The sequence below is a fragment of the Micropterus salmoides genome, unplaced genomic scaffold (genome assembly GCF_014851395.1).
Source record: "Micropterus salmoides isolate LMB-PRFRI ecotype aquatic unplaced genomic scaffold, ASM1485139v1 Ms_hic_scaffold_1, whole genome shotgun sequence".
In the NCBI taxonomy this organism is placed as follows: Eukaryota; Metazoa; Chordata; class Actinopteri; order Centrarchiformes; family Centrarchidae; genus Micropterus; species Micropterus salmoides.
The window spans coordinates 65,209,915-65,223,779 of NW_024040040.1; the positions used below are offsets into that span (position 1 = coordinate 65,209,915).

General features: G+C 40.4%; 2 long non-coding RNA genes across 6 annotated transcripts; one reads left to right on the plus strand and one right to left on the minus strand.

Moving 5' to 3' along the window:
* Window positions 1-3,184: 3,184 nt before the first annotated feature.
* Window positions 3,185-6,604, plus strand: LOC119899013. Of its 5 annotated transcripts, XR_005443683.1 has the most exons (5): window positions 3,249-3,310; window positions 3,425-3,512; window positions 3,631-3,688; window positions 3,896-6,006; window positions 6,118-6,603. It is a non-coding gene; the product is annotated as an uncharacterized LOC119899013 (long non-coding RNA). The 5 variants fall into 5 exon arrangements; XR_005443682.1 differs by having other exon boundaries at window positions 3,896-6,603; XR_005443684.1 differs by having other exon boundaries at window positions 3,637-3,688; window positions 3,896-6,603.
* A 2,502-nt stretch (window positions 6,605-9,106) lies between these two features.
* Window positions 9,107-10,070, minus strand: LOC119899417. The gene is made up of 2 exons (XR_005443844.1): window positions 9,408-10,070; window positions 9,107-9,308 (listed from the first exon to the last, which is right to left on the minus strand). It is a non-coding gene; the product is annotated as an uncharacterized LOC119899417 (long non-coding RNA).
* Window positions 10,071-13,865: the final 3,795 nt, after the last annotated feature.

Consider the following 13,865-nt stretch of genomic DNA (forward strand, 5'->3'; position numbering starts at 1 on the left):
ATGTCACTACTGCTTTGCCAACCAAATGGACATTGCACACAGCTCCCCTCTAAGTAAAGCCATGTAAGTTGAAATGAACTTGCACTTGCCAAAGCTTGAAAATTTGTCTGCCCACATCACTCCTAACGGCAGCTGCTCCAGTCCAGGGCTTCAAACGCTAATGGAGACACTGAAGGTTGATGCTTCTTTAATACACTTAACGTTCCTACTTCTGAGTTTCGTAATTAAGATTTTTTTACCTAAAATGAGCCATCTGATGTTAGCAGCTGATAGCCCACACTACTTTTCACCACTTGCCTATATCATTTTGGATTAGTTATTGTAGAGATACATTTTGACATCAATATATAATAATAATAATAATAATAATAATAATTACTTTATTCAGGACTCAAAATGGAAGGTCCATAGTACACAGAAAAAACAAGATGAAATAACAATAGTTACAACATAACAATAAATATACAGTACATTGATAAAAATTAATTAAAAGTCAATTTCCTTTAAGGCAAATATAGGTTCATTATTTCATCAAATCTTGGCTAAGTACAGTAAATGTTAAAAACCAAGTTTGTTATTTCAAACATATTCAGTTTCAGTTTTATTTATAGAACGCCCAATTCATAGGAAAAGTCATCTCATTGCATTTTTTATGTAGAGCAGATGTAGACCATACTTTTCATATTACTGAGACCTAAAAATTCCCAATTCCCCAACAATGTATGACTACTGCTTTACTGAGTGTAGATTACATTTCATTCATAGTCAATATGAGCAAGAGCAAAGGAGACATTTGCTAAGAAAGAGGAAGTTGAAACTTGAGACAGTTTGAACTAAACTTAAAATAATAAGAATTAGGAATCAGAGATGATAATGCAGACTGCATTATGACAGTGTCTTTGGTTCTGGTTCAGCATTGTGTGGGTCTGTGTTTGAGCGGTCATGATGGTCTGCTGCTGTGTGCTGGTCTGACTTTCTGGCAGGTTTTTCTAGAATACTTGGTGCCATCTGACAACAACAGTTGTTGTGTGTTATGGGGCACCCATCAACTGGTGTAATAAATGTGATTTATCATCATCTACAGACTGAAGACATTAGTTCAATAAGCAAGGATATATTAAGCATTGTAAGATTTTAGTTCACTGAAGCACGTGCCTGCACGTGACCTGGGGAAAAAGTCCTAAAATGCCTAAAAACCGGCCTGTAAACAAATATTGACAAGTTGTCTCTCTTTTCTCCCCAGATGCTCCAAAGCTTCCCTCTGTGTCAGTGAGTCCCTCTGCTGAGATAGTGGAGGGCAGTTCAGTGACTCTGACCTGCAGCAGTGATGCTAACCCAGCAGCTAAATACACCTGGTACAAGGAGAACCAAACACTGATTCAGGGACCAGGAGACATTTATCATTTCACCTCTATCAGCTCTAAGGACAGCGGGATCTACCACTGCAAGTCTGAGAATGAGTATGGCCAGATCAACTCCACATCTGTATCCATAGATGTCCAGTGTAAGTACAAAACATCAGCAAAGCGCTTCCACATACAATGTATTTAATTACAGATAGTGAATGTTAATGTGAGTTTATGAGCTCGTTAACGTTATCATGTTCTAAAGTAGCATCACAGGGGTTTAAAGGATCATTTCAGATTATTTAATGCTAACTTATAATATAGTCACATGCCATTTGTACGTTAAAATAGTTTTTGGTCACTAATCATTCCTCCTGGTGAAGAAGAGATACCTTCATAGAGCAACATGCATTTCAGAGTTCACATGTAGCGAATTTGAGGCTTCAACAGTCTGAGTTTCATGAATTAACTGTAACTTCCAAAATTACAGTTGTTATAGTGCAAAATTTCCTTTTGGTGTTTGTTCAGACAGTGAATCTTTGCTGAGCTGCAGCAGAAGGTTTAGCCCCATTGGTGTCCTGACGTTACTCTGTCATTCACGCAGCGTTCCATACACATTGTTTTTTAAATGTTATCCAGCGACAGGTTATATTTTTGTAATTCCACTGATGTCCACTGTCTGCCGAGGGTTTGCCCAGTGAAAAAGTTCAATGCAGTATTTCCACAGACTGCAGCTTCCAGCAAAGGAGAAGGAGAGCGGCACAGTCTGAGAAAATATTGGACATTGGCTTTGCTCCGAGCTAACATTTAATATGTCCAGACAGAAAGTAGACATCTGTGAGGTCAACAAAATGCTTTTTAAGACGCAAGCTGCTGCTGGATAACAACGTAAACGTTTTGACTTATCTTCTAAGACTCCTTCCACAACTGTCGTTTGGTTCATTTGGTCCAGACCAGGGAAAAAATGATCCACTGTTGCGTTCCTGATCTCAGCAGAGTTCGATTGGCAGCTTTCACATCAGCCTAAATGAACCGAACTAACCAACACGTCCTCTTACCTAAATGACAAACTAGGTCATTTGTCAGTGCCTTCTAAAACTACATATATAACCGTCGTAAAGTACCAGTCCAGCGACAGGCTTACCAGACCTTAACTACGTTATGTAAGTCACATGACTGATGTCACATAAATCAAGAGATTTAACTGACGTGACATAAGTCACATGATGTAAGTCCAATACATCATGTGACTTAACTCACATGAGGTAAGTCAGTAACACTATTTAACTTGAACTCAAATAATAACACTGACTTGGTGTCACATGGGACTTGAATGCTCGTCTCCTGTTCTTCCTTTGCTACCGTCATACGGCCACTAGAGGTCTCAGCCACAAAAAAAGTAAATATGAGTCAAACAACATATTATGGTTGCTTTTCTGGTGAGGACAGACTGGTACTAACTGGGCAAACGCATCAGAGTTTGTTTAACTGGACCAAACAGGTTAAGTATGAAAGAACCCTGTTACTGTAGACCACAAACCAAATCATGGAGTAACATGAAGCGTGCTGAGGACACAAATAGGGCTTTGGGGGGATATTTCCTGATAGTAGTTTTTTTTACTGAGACACAACACTGGCAATAAGCCTACTCACAACTACCAAATCTTGTTTTCCTTAGTATTTCTATACATGTTCTCCCCCAGATGCTCCAAAGCTTCCCTCTGTGTCAGTGAGTCCCTCTGCTGAGATAGTGGAGGGCAGTTCAGTGACTCTGACCTGCAGCAGTGATGCTAACCCAGCAGCTAAATACACCTGGTACAAGGAGAATGAAGACTCACCAAAAGCATCAGGACAGAACTTCACCATCACTGACTTCAGAGCTGAACACAGTGGGAATTATTACTGTGAAGCCCAGAACAGAAGAGGACGTCATAACTCCACCTTACATCTGATTGTTGTGGCAGGTACGTTTTTACCTGGCTGATTAACAGAAGACGATCTCCTGGCAAAGTGACGAACAAATTCTGCTAATGAGGTCCAGCACAGTTTATCTAATAACTGTCTATCTCCATTTCTAGAGAAATCCTCAGTGATAATAAATATCATCAGGTTGACTCTGGTGGTTGTGACGCCGATTGCTCTGCTTTTTTTCTGTCTGTGGATGAGGTGAAATAAGAATATAAGAATTAACCAGTTCCATCACTGATCTTTTACTTTGAATATTTTCTTTCATAGTTTTGAGTTATAGATCAAAATGTTTATTTATGTTTGTTTTTTGATTCAGGAATAGGAAAACTCTGAGCTACACCGCTGAACCAAATGAACCCATAGAGACTATAGAGGTGAGAAAGCTGCTGGGCCACAGTGACAGAACTTACTCTACCAAAGTATATTAATTTGTTGGCTTATACATTCAGAGGCAAAGACAAATTTGAGAGAACAGTTTTGCTTTAAACATGTCTGGGTACATTTTAATATAAAATGTAATTATTAAAATTCCATTTATGAGGCCTTAAGAGGACTCTCATCTTGTTTTCTCTCCCAATCAGTTGGACTCTGGTCCTGATTGTAGGACTGAGTGAACTCCTCAGCCTTGAACCAGAACTGTATGTGACTTTCTCTGATACAGTCAAACCAGAGGGGAGTCACCTGGATGGAAACAGAGAGAAGTACAACATTGTAGCAGTCCAGTGGAGGACGTGGATACATTAAACTTCAACTCCATCAACATGTTCAGTTGTAGACGTCAGCCGCAGCATGTAGCAAAATATTTAAATAGAATGTAGCTTTAGTTTTACCTGTGCAGGGACATTACATTAAGCACAGGATTTAACTCAGAAAAATGTTTTTTTCTGAAATACTGCCCTTTTATGTCACACCTGTCCTAGCATTGAATACCAATAAAGTCTGTTCAAAACAGACACATCAAACTCGAAGCTAAGTAAATCACAGCATGTACAGTCTATATTTAAACAGTGAAATCAAACAGAAGCCCAGCTCTATCACAGTTTGCTAGTGTTGCAGTGGCTGAATAAACAACTCTGCAGTTTGATCATCATTTCAGTTTCCTCTCACTGCTGCAGAGGGCGACAGTGTACAGAAAGTTTTGGATTTATGTTTATTATTCAGAAAGAAAAGTTTGTAATTATCATTAATGAATAAAAATTATTATTTCTTACAAATATCCTAAAATAAGGATCATTTCTTGGTTGAGAAATTGTATAAAATGCTTGTGCACCTCAGCCTAAAATGAGGTTCTGGGAAAGTTAGGACAATTTTCTAGTCTGCAAAGGTTTATAAATACAGACCCTGTCCCATCATACCAATAATATGTCTTTCATAGAGATTGAAGAGATTAATCTCCATCCTGTGTCTTCACAGTATAATGAAATGTGTTGCTTTCATAGGAAAGTCTTGCTGGCAGCAGCCAAAGCAACACATCTCTCTGTCTCTCACTTTAAGATGTACTTTTACACTTTTTCTGTGATCAGCAACATTATTAGACATGGAAAACACAGTGAAGTGACATCCATTATTTTCTGAGATTTACTGTGTAGTTTTCAAGAATAGCATGGCTATAAGATAGATAAGATTATTTATCTGGAGGGAAATTGTTGTGCAGCAGTTGCAATGCAAAATAGGAACAAATGCAAATATAATTAGTCCAAACACAATATATATAGATGTGTGTGTGTAGGCTATGTATTATCCATACTATATGGACATAGGCCTATTTTAGGGGGGCTGAAGCTATACCCTACAACCACAGGGTCTGAAAATAAGTAGTTTTTTGTCTGCCACTCAGAAATTCTATCTGCCACTTATTAAATGTATGTGCTAAATAAAGAAATAGCCTTCAGCTAATTGAGGAATCATTTAATGTTAATAATGTAATTTAATGTTTAATCTTTTTATGTATGCATGCACAAAGGACTCAAGTCTTTTATATCTCCACCTTACTAAACAACCAGGTGATTCAATTGAAGATGCACAATCAAAATATATCATTACTCTTTATGTCAGCCACGATAAGAAAGAAGCACATTAGACAGGCACAGAGTAAAATAAGTTGCTTGATGAGCAGTGGACAAGAAGTCACTTTATAATAATTCAACAGAAAGATAATTTGGGTGAAGTCATGGCATTAAATAATATCATATAACGTTCACCAAAGAGTAGGCTATTATCCAGCTCAATTCAAAGCCCAACGTTCAACCACCAGTGAATGAGTCCTTATCCCACTTCCAATCTCCTCAAGAGTCCACAGCTCAAAGAAACCCTCCACTTCCCAGCAAGGAAACAAAAAATACTGAGTTTCAATTCAAAAGTTTGCCAAACGAAAATAAAAGCAAGTGCTGCCTCTAGTGTCTAATAGACAAGCTGAGTGATTGTCCGACAACACCAGAGTTACTTTCCGTAGATCGGCCGCTGCTGCTGGTAAGCAGCGCACTGATTGGCACTCAGGACGCACTGGTTGTCACTCAGGACGCACTGGCTGGCACTCAGGACTCACTGGTTGTCACTCAGGACGCACTGGCTGTCACTCAGGACGCACTGGCTGGCACTCAGGACTCACTGGTTGTCACTCAGGACGCACTGGCTGCCACTCAGGACTGTGCTTCTTCCGGACTCGTGAGTTTGGTTGGAAACGCCACCACAGGTATTTCCTGAGCTGACTGTACTGAAGCTGTGTGCGTGTATAGCGTGTGACGCAGGCATGCGCCGATCCCTGAACTAATGTGTCTTTCTTTTCTTTCCCTGTCCCTCAAAGTGGCTGATAGCCTGAAGGTGTCATTCCCTGCCCCTACCCCACACCATATCTTGCAATTATGAGAAAAGAAGCGGTAGCCTAAATATGAGAAAGGTTAAGGAAGCTTATCATCGCTGAACAAGGCCTATAACCTTTACTGAAAGGACAATAATTGCGCTATTAGATTTAATCTGCTTTTATTTCCTTCTCTGTATGAGACACTGGGAATTACTGATGTTATTTAATGTGGATGGCATTATTATTAGTAGCCTATGTCTACATTGCACATACAGTATAATCTGTCTCAACAATGACTGCGGTCAAGCCAGCCCCGCTTTGTTTTGTGATGTGTTTTCTAGGCATTACGGTCACAACAGGTCTCAGCAGATTTCTAAATAGTGAGCTTCTGGTGAACATGATGTAATATTCAATATGTGTGGCAGAAATGAAAGGTGGAATGGAATAATTAAATAAACGGTATTATAAATATCTAAAAAATGTCTGATTTTCACTGACTTTTTCTAAATTCAGATTGATGAATAAAGAAAACCTCCTGTTTCCACTGACTCAGTATCACTTCAGAGTGACTGCAGACCACTTAAAATTGTCCCTCAGTCAATATCAGAGCTATCTGGATTTCAAAATGTAAACAAAAGGAAAACAATAAATACCCTTCAAAGGTCACACAGAGTGAAACTGTAAGCTGTTGTTAAATGACTGTTACTCGCTTAACTTTAGCTAAGTTTACTTGAGGTAAAGGAAAGGGAGGATTTTAGTTGGCAATGGAAAACAGTCTAGCTAGTCTAACTAAAGTCTTATATTTCAAAACAATATCAGTCCCCATAGAGTTTTGTCAGTGAAAACTAAATGTCACAGTGTCCCTGTTAATGCTGTTGCACCTGCATATTCTTTCGTTCATTGACCAGATGGATATTCAAAGATATTTAAGGAGAGAGAGAAGCAGGAGATTGGCAGGGCTGCTGATTCTGAGGGAGCTGGGGTTATGGGGTCAGTAGGCCACTGGTCTACAGGTCAGTAGTCGTCTGCAGGTCAGTAGTCGTCTGCCAGTAGCGGCACCAAAGCATAGCTTAAACAAATTCATTTCATGATATTTATTATATTTTCTTTATTCTGACCAACTTAACTTTCTGCATTTATTGGCTAGAGTAAATTTAAATTTATATATAGATGTCGCCTACATGTAGGCTAGGCTATACATGAGCGTATGCCCACAGGTAGGGCCTACCGTACACACACATATAACAAATATAAATGAAATAATAAATGAAAAAATATAATAAATGAAAGCAGTCATACATACATACAGTAATCATTACTCCAAATCTTTTATTCCTTCCGCCATCAGATTATGATATTCAGACAGTAGCCACATTAAAAAGGATCCTTATCAACAGCTTACATGAATAAAGTTATTGTTTGATTTATTTTTTATTGTTTATTGATTTTATGTTTTATTGTTTGAAGTTATTGTTCAAACAATAAAGTTATTGTTTGATTGTATGTAAGCCAAGCTACAGAGCAAAATCACAGTAATTAGTGTAATTAAATAACATACTTTGGACGTGCAACTTATCTAATAGGGGGAGGAATTAGATATGGTATAACTTTATCACACATTTACATGAGCAAAAGTCTGGCCTCAGTAAATTGCCCCCATGCAGCTTTGATGTGTCTAAAAGCTAACATTACAGTAACTTTTGTTCAACAGAGGAGAAATGGAAGAAGAGAATATGTCGCCTTTTACTAGTTAACATCTTTGCTTCTTCACCGGTTGCTGACATAAGTGTAGTGTCAGCAACCAGTGTAGATTTGGGTACATCTATATCAACCACATGCTCATCCTCATGTCTTGGCTCAGGAGTTTCCCTCAAATGTTTCTCTCTCTAACTGCTTTCTTTTCTCCTTCTTTGCCCTCCTCAGAGACAGGGTCTTGGCCTGACTTGTCCGTGTCTTCACTTCTTGATCAAAAAACTGCTTGAGGGTGTTTAATTGGGCCTATGCAGATTTGTGACGAGGCTATAGCCCCCACTAGCCTAATCCTTTTACAATATACACTCACTCACTTTATTGGGTACACCTTGCTAGTACCGGGGTGGATCCCCTTTTGTCTTCAAAACTGCCTTAATTCCTTGTGCCATATTTTCGACAAGGTGTTGGAAACAGAGACTTTGGTCCATATTGACATGATAGCATCAGGCAGTTGCTGATTTACAGTGAACTCATTGTCATGTTCAGAAACCAGTTTGTGATGATTTAAGCTTTGTGACATGGTTTCCTGTGGTTTCATTTTTTCCTGTGGCACTCACCCCCATTCTGATGAAGTGCTTTGAGAAACTGGTTCTTCAGCACATAAAGAACAAAATCCCAGCCGGCCTAAGAATAAGAAGCCAGGGTCTTTGACATTGTGGGCAAGTTGCATGTTTAGTACCCTGTAGACCCGGGTAGGATGACTTTCGCTACAAATGGTGGGAGAGGTGGGATGGCTTGCCATGAGGTTGTTGGAGTGACCCTATGATCCAGTCACCGTATGACGGAGCCCCAGGTGAGATATAGAAGTTTCAGCTGCTGCTGCACCACCAGCACCACCACCCCCCAAACTATCAGACAGATTAAACTCAAATTCATCCTCAGCACTGCTCCACTGAATATAGTTTATTTCTGTTTACCAAATCTACTTTATACCTTGAGTGTATCTTTGTGCGTTGTAGGCCTACATAACTCCATCCATAGTTATCTTTTAGTTAATGTGCTGTACCATGACTGCACATACAGCATGTAAAAAAAACCTAATAATAATAATAATAATAAAATAAAAAGCAGCAGCCCTATGATGAGCTTAGTGATTTCACCACTGCAGTGTACAGTGGGAGTATTCACCTTTACTAGCTAGCTCAGTGTTTAGAGTCGCTATTTCACAGACATTAACGGTATTTGGAAGGATAATTGTCAGGGTTTGAAGCAGTACCCAAAAGCAGACCGGAGCCGATGGTGAATTTAAGAGGTTTATGGTTTTAGGTTACAACGAACAGAGAGGGAATAGGTGAGCTGAGGGGGATCGGGGAAAGGTCCGGGTTCCGTTGAGGAGGGAGAAGTTGTGGGAGCTGGCAGGCGGGGGGAGGTGGGGATTACTCCTGACGACTGTGCAGGCTGGTGGGGAGGACAGGTAACCCAGGGGGAACAGGGCGAATTTCCTGAAGACGAAAGACAGAGCAGATTAGCAGGCAAACAGGAAACAGAGAACTAACTAGACTTTGGTTTAAACTGTGATCAGAGGCTGGTGTGAAGCGTACTCAGGTTACACAACGATCTGAGAAGGACTGGAGATCTGGCCAGGGTTAAGTAGTGAGCGGTGATGAGTGAATGCAGAACAGGTGCTTGATTGAGACAGAGAACAAGTGTGCGACAGCCGTAGTGAACTGGAGACCACGCCCACCAGCTCCAGGAGACATGGAAGAGAAGACAGACAAAAACAAAACCCACCAAGCACACAGCAAACACCCAAAAGGCAAATCAAAAGCCACTCACACACACACACACACACACACACACACAGCCACCAGCCCGGGTCACGATCAAGAGGGTGTTACAGTAATATAGACTAGAAGGTGATCTTTACCTACAGTATGTTTGAACAGGAGAGCAGGTGATGTGAATGTCATTGTTCCTCTGTTACGAATACGTTAACCTGAGGGAACCCGTGTACATAATGGTGAATGTTCTGCTATGTATATGCACTAAACTTTATTATTTATTTCTGTTGTATTTCACAAGTTCACAAATCTAAACCTAAAGTCTGTTTAAGTGCCCTGTGTTCTGCTCTGCCTCCAATGTGATTAATAAAGTGCAGAGAATGAACACTGAGGTCCCGTCAGCTGCATTCTGACCGGAGTGAATGGTCAACATAAGAGTCAGCTAGTACAGTCCTCCTGTTTTGTTCATCTTACACTATATAGATATGGTAGGCCTATATACACAGTATATGTGTGAGTGACCTCACTTCCCCTTTCTATATCAGCAACATGCATTTCTCATTGAGCTCTACAGTAGCACTGCCTGCTCTGTGTTACTGCAGTGAAAAATGTGGTTGTACCTGTGCCGTTTTTCTGTCAGGTGTATATAGTCAAACACTGCACGCTAACAGAGGCATATGTGTCTCCAAAGGCTCACTAGTGGACATTTCTTGCACGTACAAGAGTCATGAAGAAGATGTTGAATCAAAATTTGGTCCTGAGCAAAGTCATCCACGGCAGAATCCTTTGAATATTTTCAGTCCTGCATGTTTGCACATCGCTCTGTTTCTTTGCAAGTTACTGCCAACAACTGTCGATCAGTGGAAATGTGTGTAACCATCAGCAGGAATGTGTAATGCTTTAGTCCTGTGATGATGCGTGAATGTTTGTCCTCCTCCTGCAAGAGACAAACACAACTGGGACTCACTCATAAAACATCACTGTTTCTGCATCATGCAAAACAAGTAAGAATAATAAAGATTCATTTTAACTTGGACACTTGAGTTTAACAGACATTCATCTTTGCATAATGTAAAGAGGGCAGCTTTTAACACGTCAGTGTCTGTTAAACAAACCCAGAGAGACAAACTGGTCAAAGACCACATCCTCCCCTTTTCATTAGGAATGTTTACAGTGACTTACTGACATACAGGATTTCTCATGTATCTGATCTACCTGCTGATGTGACTTAACAGACGTAAGGAGCAGCTATGAGTTTAACAGCAGCGAGTGGATTTGTTGTGCTTCTCCTCTCAGTACAAGGTACTGTACATCTCCATTTATACTGTGAAGCATTTGGCACATTTGATGTGTGGTGTTATGGAACGTGATGTGATCTCTGCAACACCAGACATTTACTTCTTTTTCTTTCCAACAGAGAGCTGCGTCTGTTTTTTACACCAGCAGCATCTCTATATGTTTAACAATGTAAACTTTATAAACTCAAGTTCTCAAAATGTTGATTATGAACAATCTGAATTGTGTCGACTTTTGAAAGCCATCACCAGTCAAATGCTTAAAATATTATCTGATACAGTTTACCTCATAAACACAGCAATACATTTAACTGCCACTTGAAAAAAGTTGAAATAATTAGCAACAAGTAGTTGACAAACAGCATGGATAAACAGCTGAAGTATTTGACTAAAGGTACTGGATAATCTAATGTTGATGACGAGGAGTGAGTGTATAAGTTCATCTGACCTGGAGTTTCTGACAAAAACGGTTTGGAACGACTCCAAGTTACTTCACTGATCTGTAATTTGGTCTCCCTATTATCACGTTCCTTGTCATAACTTCTGTGTAAATTATGTGTATTGGTGGGAAATTTACTATAAATAATTTGTAATCACTGGTGTTAAAGGTGCTGAATACAGGAAATACATTTTGATCTGCTATACTAATATCTCACTTACTCACTCTTAGTACTATGTTCTGAGGGCCACTCTGTATATCCAGACCTTATAAACCTTTTGGGGCTTGACATTAACACCCGCCAACCTGCCAAGTGAGGGTGGATTTCCGTCGTGGCGGGTAACACAGTGACTCCCACTAGCCACTTCGTAGGGTGGTGAATAGTAGTCTCAATGTGACACTACGACACTACAACTCCCATGAGTACTACCTGCACATAGTGTTTGCTCATTGGTCCATTAGTGAAGCCTATTGTCTTGTGCGCTACTGACCGACCACACTGTAAACAAGAAGACGTTGTGGAGATTAAAGTAGCAGACGGCCGTGGTGGCCTGAGTGCTGTGTTGGTCTGACGGTAATTATCAACTTAACCAGCGGCAGCGATGACAAAGCAAGTTTTTTTAATAGCAGGAGAGTCCACACAACTGTCTCACTCTCTCACCTCTCTCGCCTGGGTGTGTTCGCCAAATATGACATCCAGACTTTAGTCAAAGAGAATATAAAAGAATAATCTGTCACAGGGCAGCCACAGTCCCATAAGCCGCTTTTCCATTACCAGCAGTAGCGGTCTGGCCATCTGGAGTACCTTGTGTTGAAGTACAACGACTTCCCCGAGCTGTTTCATGTAAAAGGACTTAGAGGAGACGAGAGATCAGATTTAAATCACACCTTTATTAATACAGATATATCTGGAGACCCTTCCTGCGCGCTACCTAAGTAAGGGTCTGACTGCTCTTCCGCTAAGCTGTGTATGTGTTGATGAGACATCACCCAGCTGCACATCCCATGTTACCTTATATGGAAGTTGTCAATAGGTGTAGAATATTTCTAGTGTGCCTTAAGGGCTGTCATGTGAGTGTGTGTGTGACTGTATTCAGAAAAGTGTGAAGTGTGTCAGAGTGTATTATTGTCAGGGCCCGGTTTCCTGTTATTCAGCACAAGCCTCTAACTGTCTTAACTGCTGAGTTACCCAAGATAAGCATGTCACACAATATTGAGTATCATATGAGCAATCATAAGTAATAAGTATCACAGTATATCACTGTAGGGTTGTGTTGTATATCCACACGTGACAAATGCCAGTAGGCCGGCCAACCTCTGGGCCGGTGGGCCGCCTTCCTTAGCCTATACTTTTTTACTAATAATGAAAAAGTTGGCAGAAGGTTGAGCGACTGCTGTGTTTTCACCTCACATTTTAGTATCGCCTCAGCTGCTTGGAACCTCGACGGAGGTGATACGAAAAAAGGTACCTGGTAGCAGGAACAGGTACAACTTTTCCATAATGGAAAACCAAACAAAGGCGAGTCGAAAGGGGCTATAGACCTGCAGACCGTCGGCCTCCCATCTGCTTCTAACATGGTTGCATGCACACACACATCAACACAGCATTCAGTCAGTGCGTGAGTGTGCGTGGCCGAACAGTGTGGAGAAAAAATTCACAGGAGAAGAGGAAAAAGAGAACACGCAGATTTGAGGCAGACAAAAGCCAGAAGTAAAGTGCTGTAAAATGCTGTAAATTATCTTCATGATTAAGGGACATGCTGGTGTTTATAAAATAAAATAGCATAGTAGTAGGGCTGCCCTCATTTCACATCATATCGTCATATCACAACTACCTTTCCAGAGTTGATCGTATGTTTTATTAAAAGTTTTCATGCCGTATGAAAGCAGAAGATCCATTTGTATGGGAATAATCTGGAAAATAAAGACCTGTGTACTCGTTTTGTATCTCCAGTTACTCAGAGCTACTGCAGAGCTTCATGATGATAAACATAAATCCAGTCCCAGCTCTGAGGAAATGCAGATGCAAAACAAACAATCCAACATCCAAACGCTATGTTTCTCTGGACAGCCCCCCGAAGCCAATTAACCACAGCCATCACCGAGTGTGTGCCTAAACTTAAGCCATTGATTATGCATGTCGACCGGTTAACCCTACAGCTGCGCACATTAACCTCCTTCGTGTTGCTGTGCATTACCACCACCACTCCACTAGAAGGCGCTGTCACAAAAGAACTAGAAATTCGATCCCAGGATTGCGGCGGTCCTGAAACTGCAGCCTCCGGTACTGCAGCTACATAATATTGGCTGGAGCCCTAACTACAATATTCTTGCTCACACTTACTGCTGCTGGTGTTAGAATGACATTTTGCACATAAAAAAGAAGCAAAGTACTGTAACTGTTGCAACTATGTACTTTAACCGTAACACAAACCATTAAAATATGAGAATGACAGAATTACCAAATATAAACCCATTAACTGTTACTCTACTGCTTACTCAAATGCTTGCTATGACTCTGTCACACTTGTCTCTTCACAACTT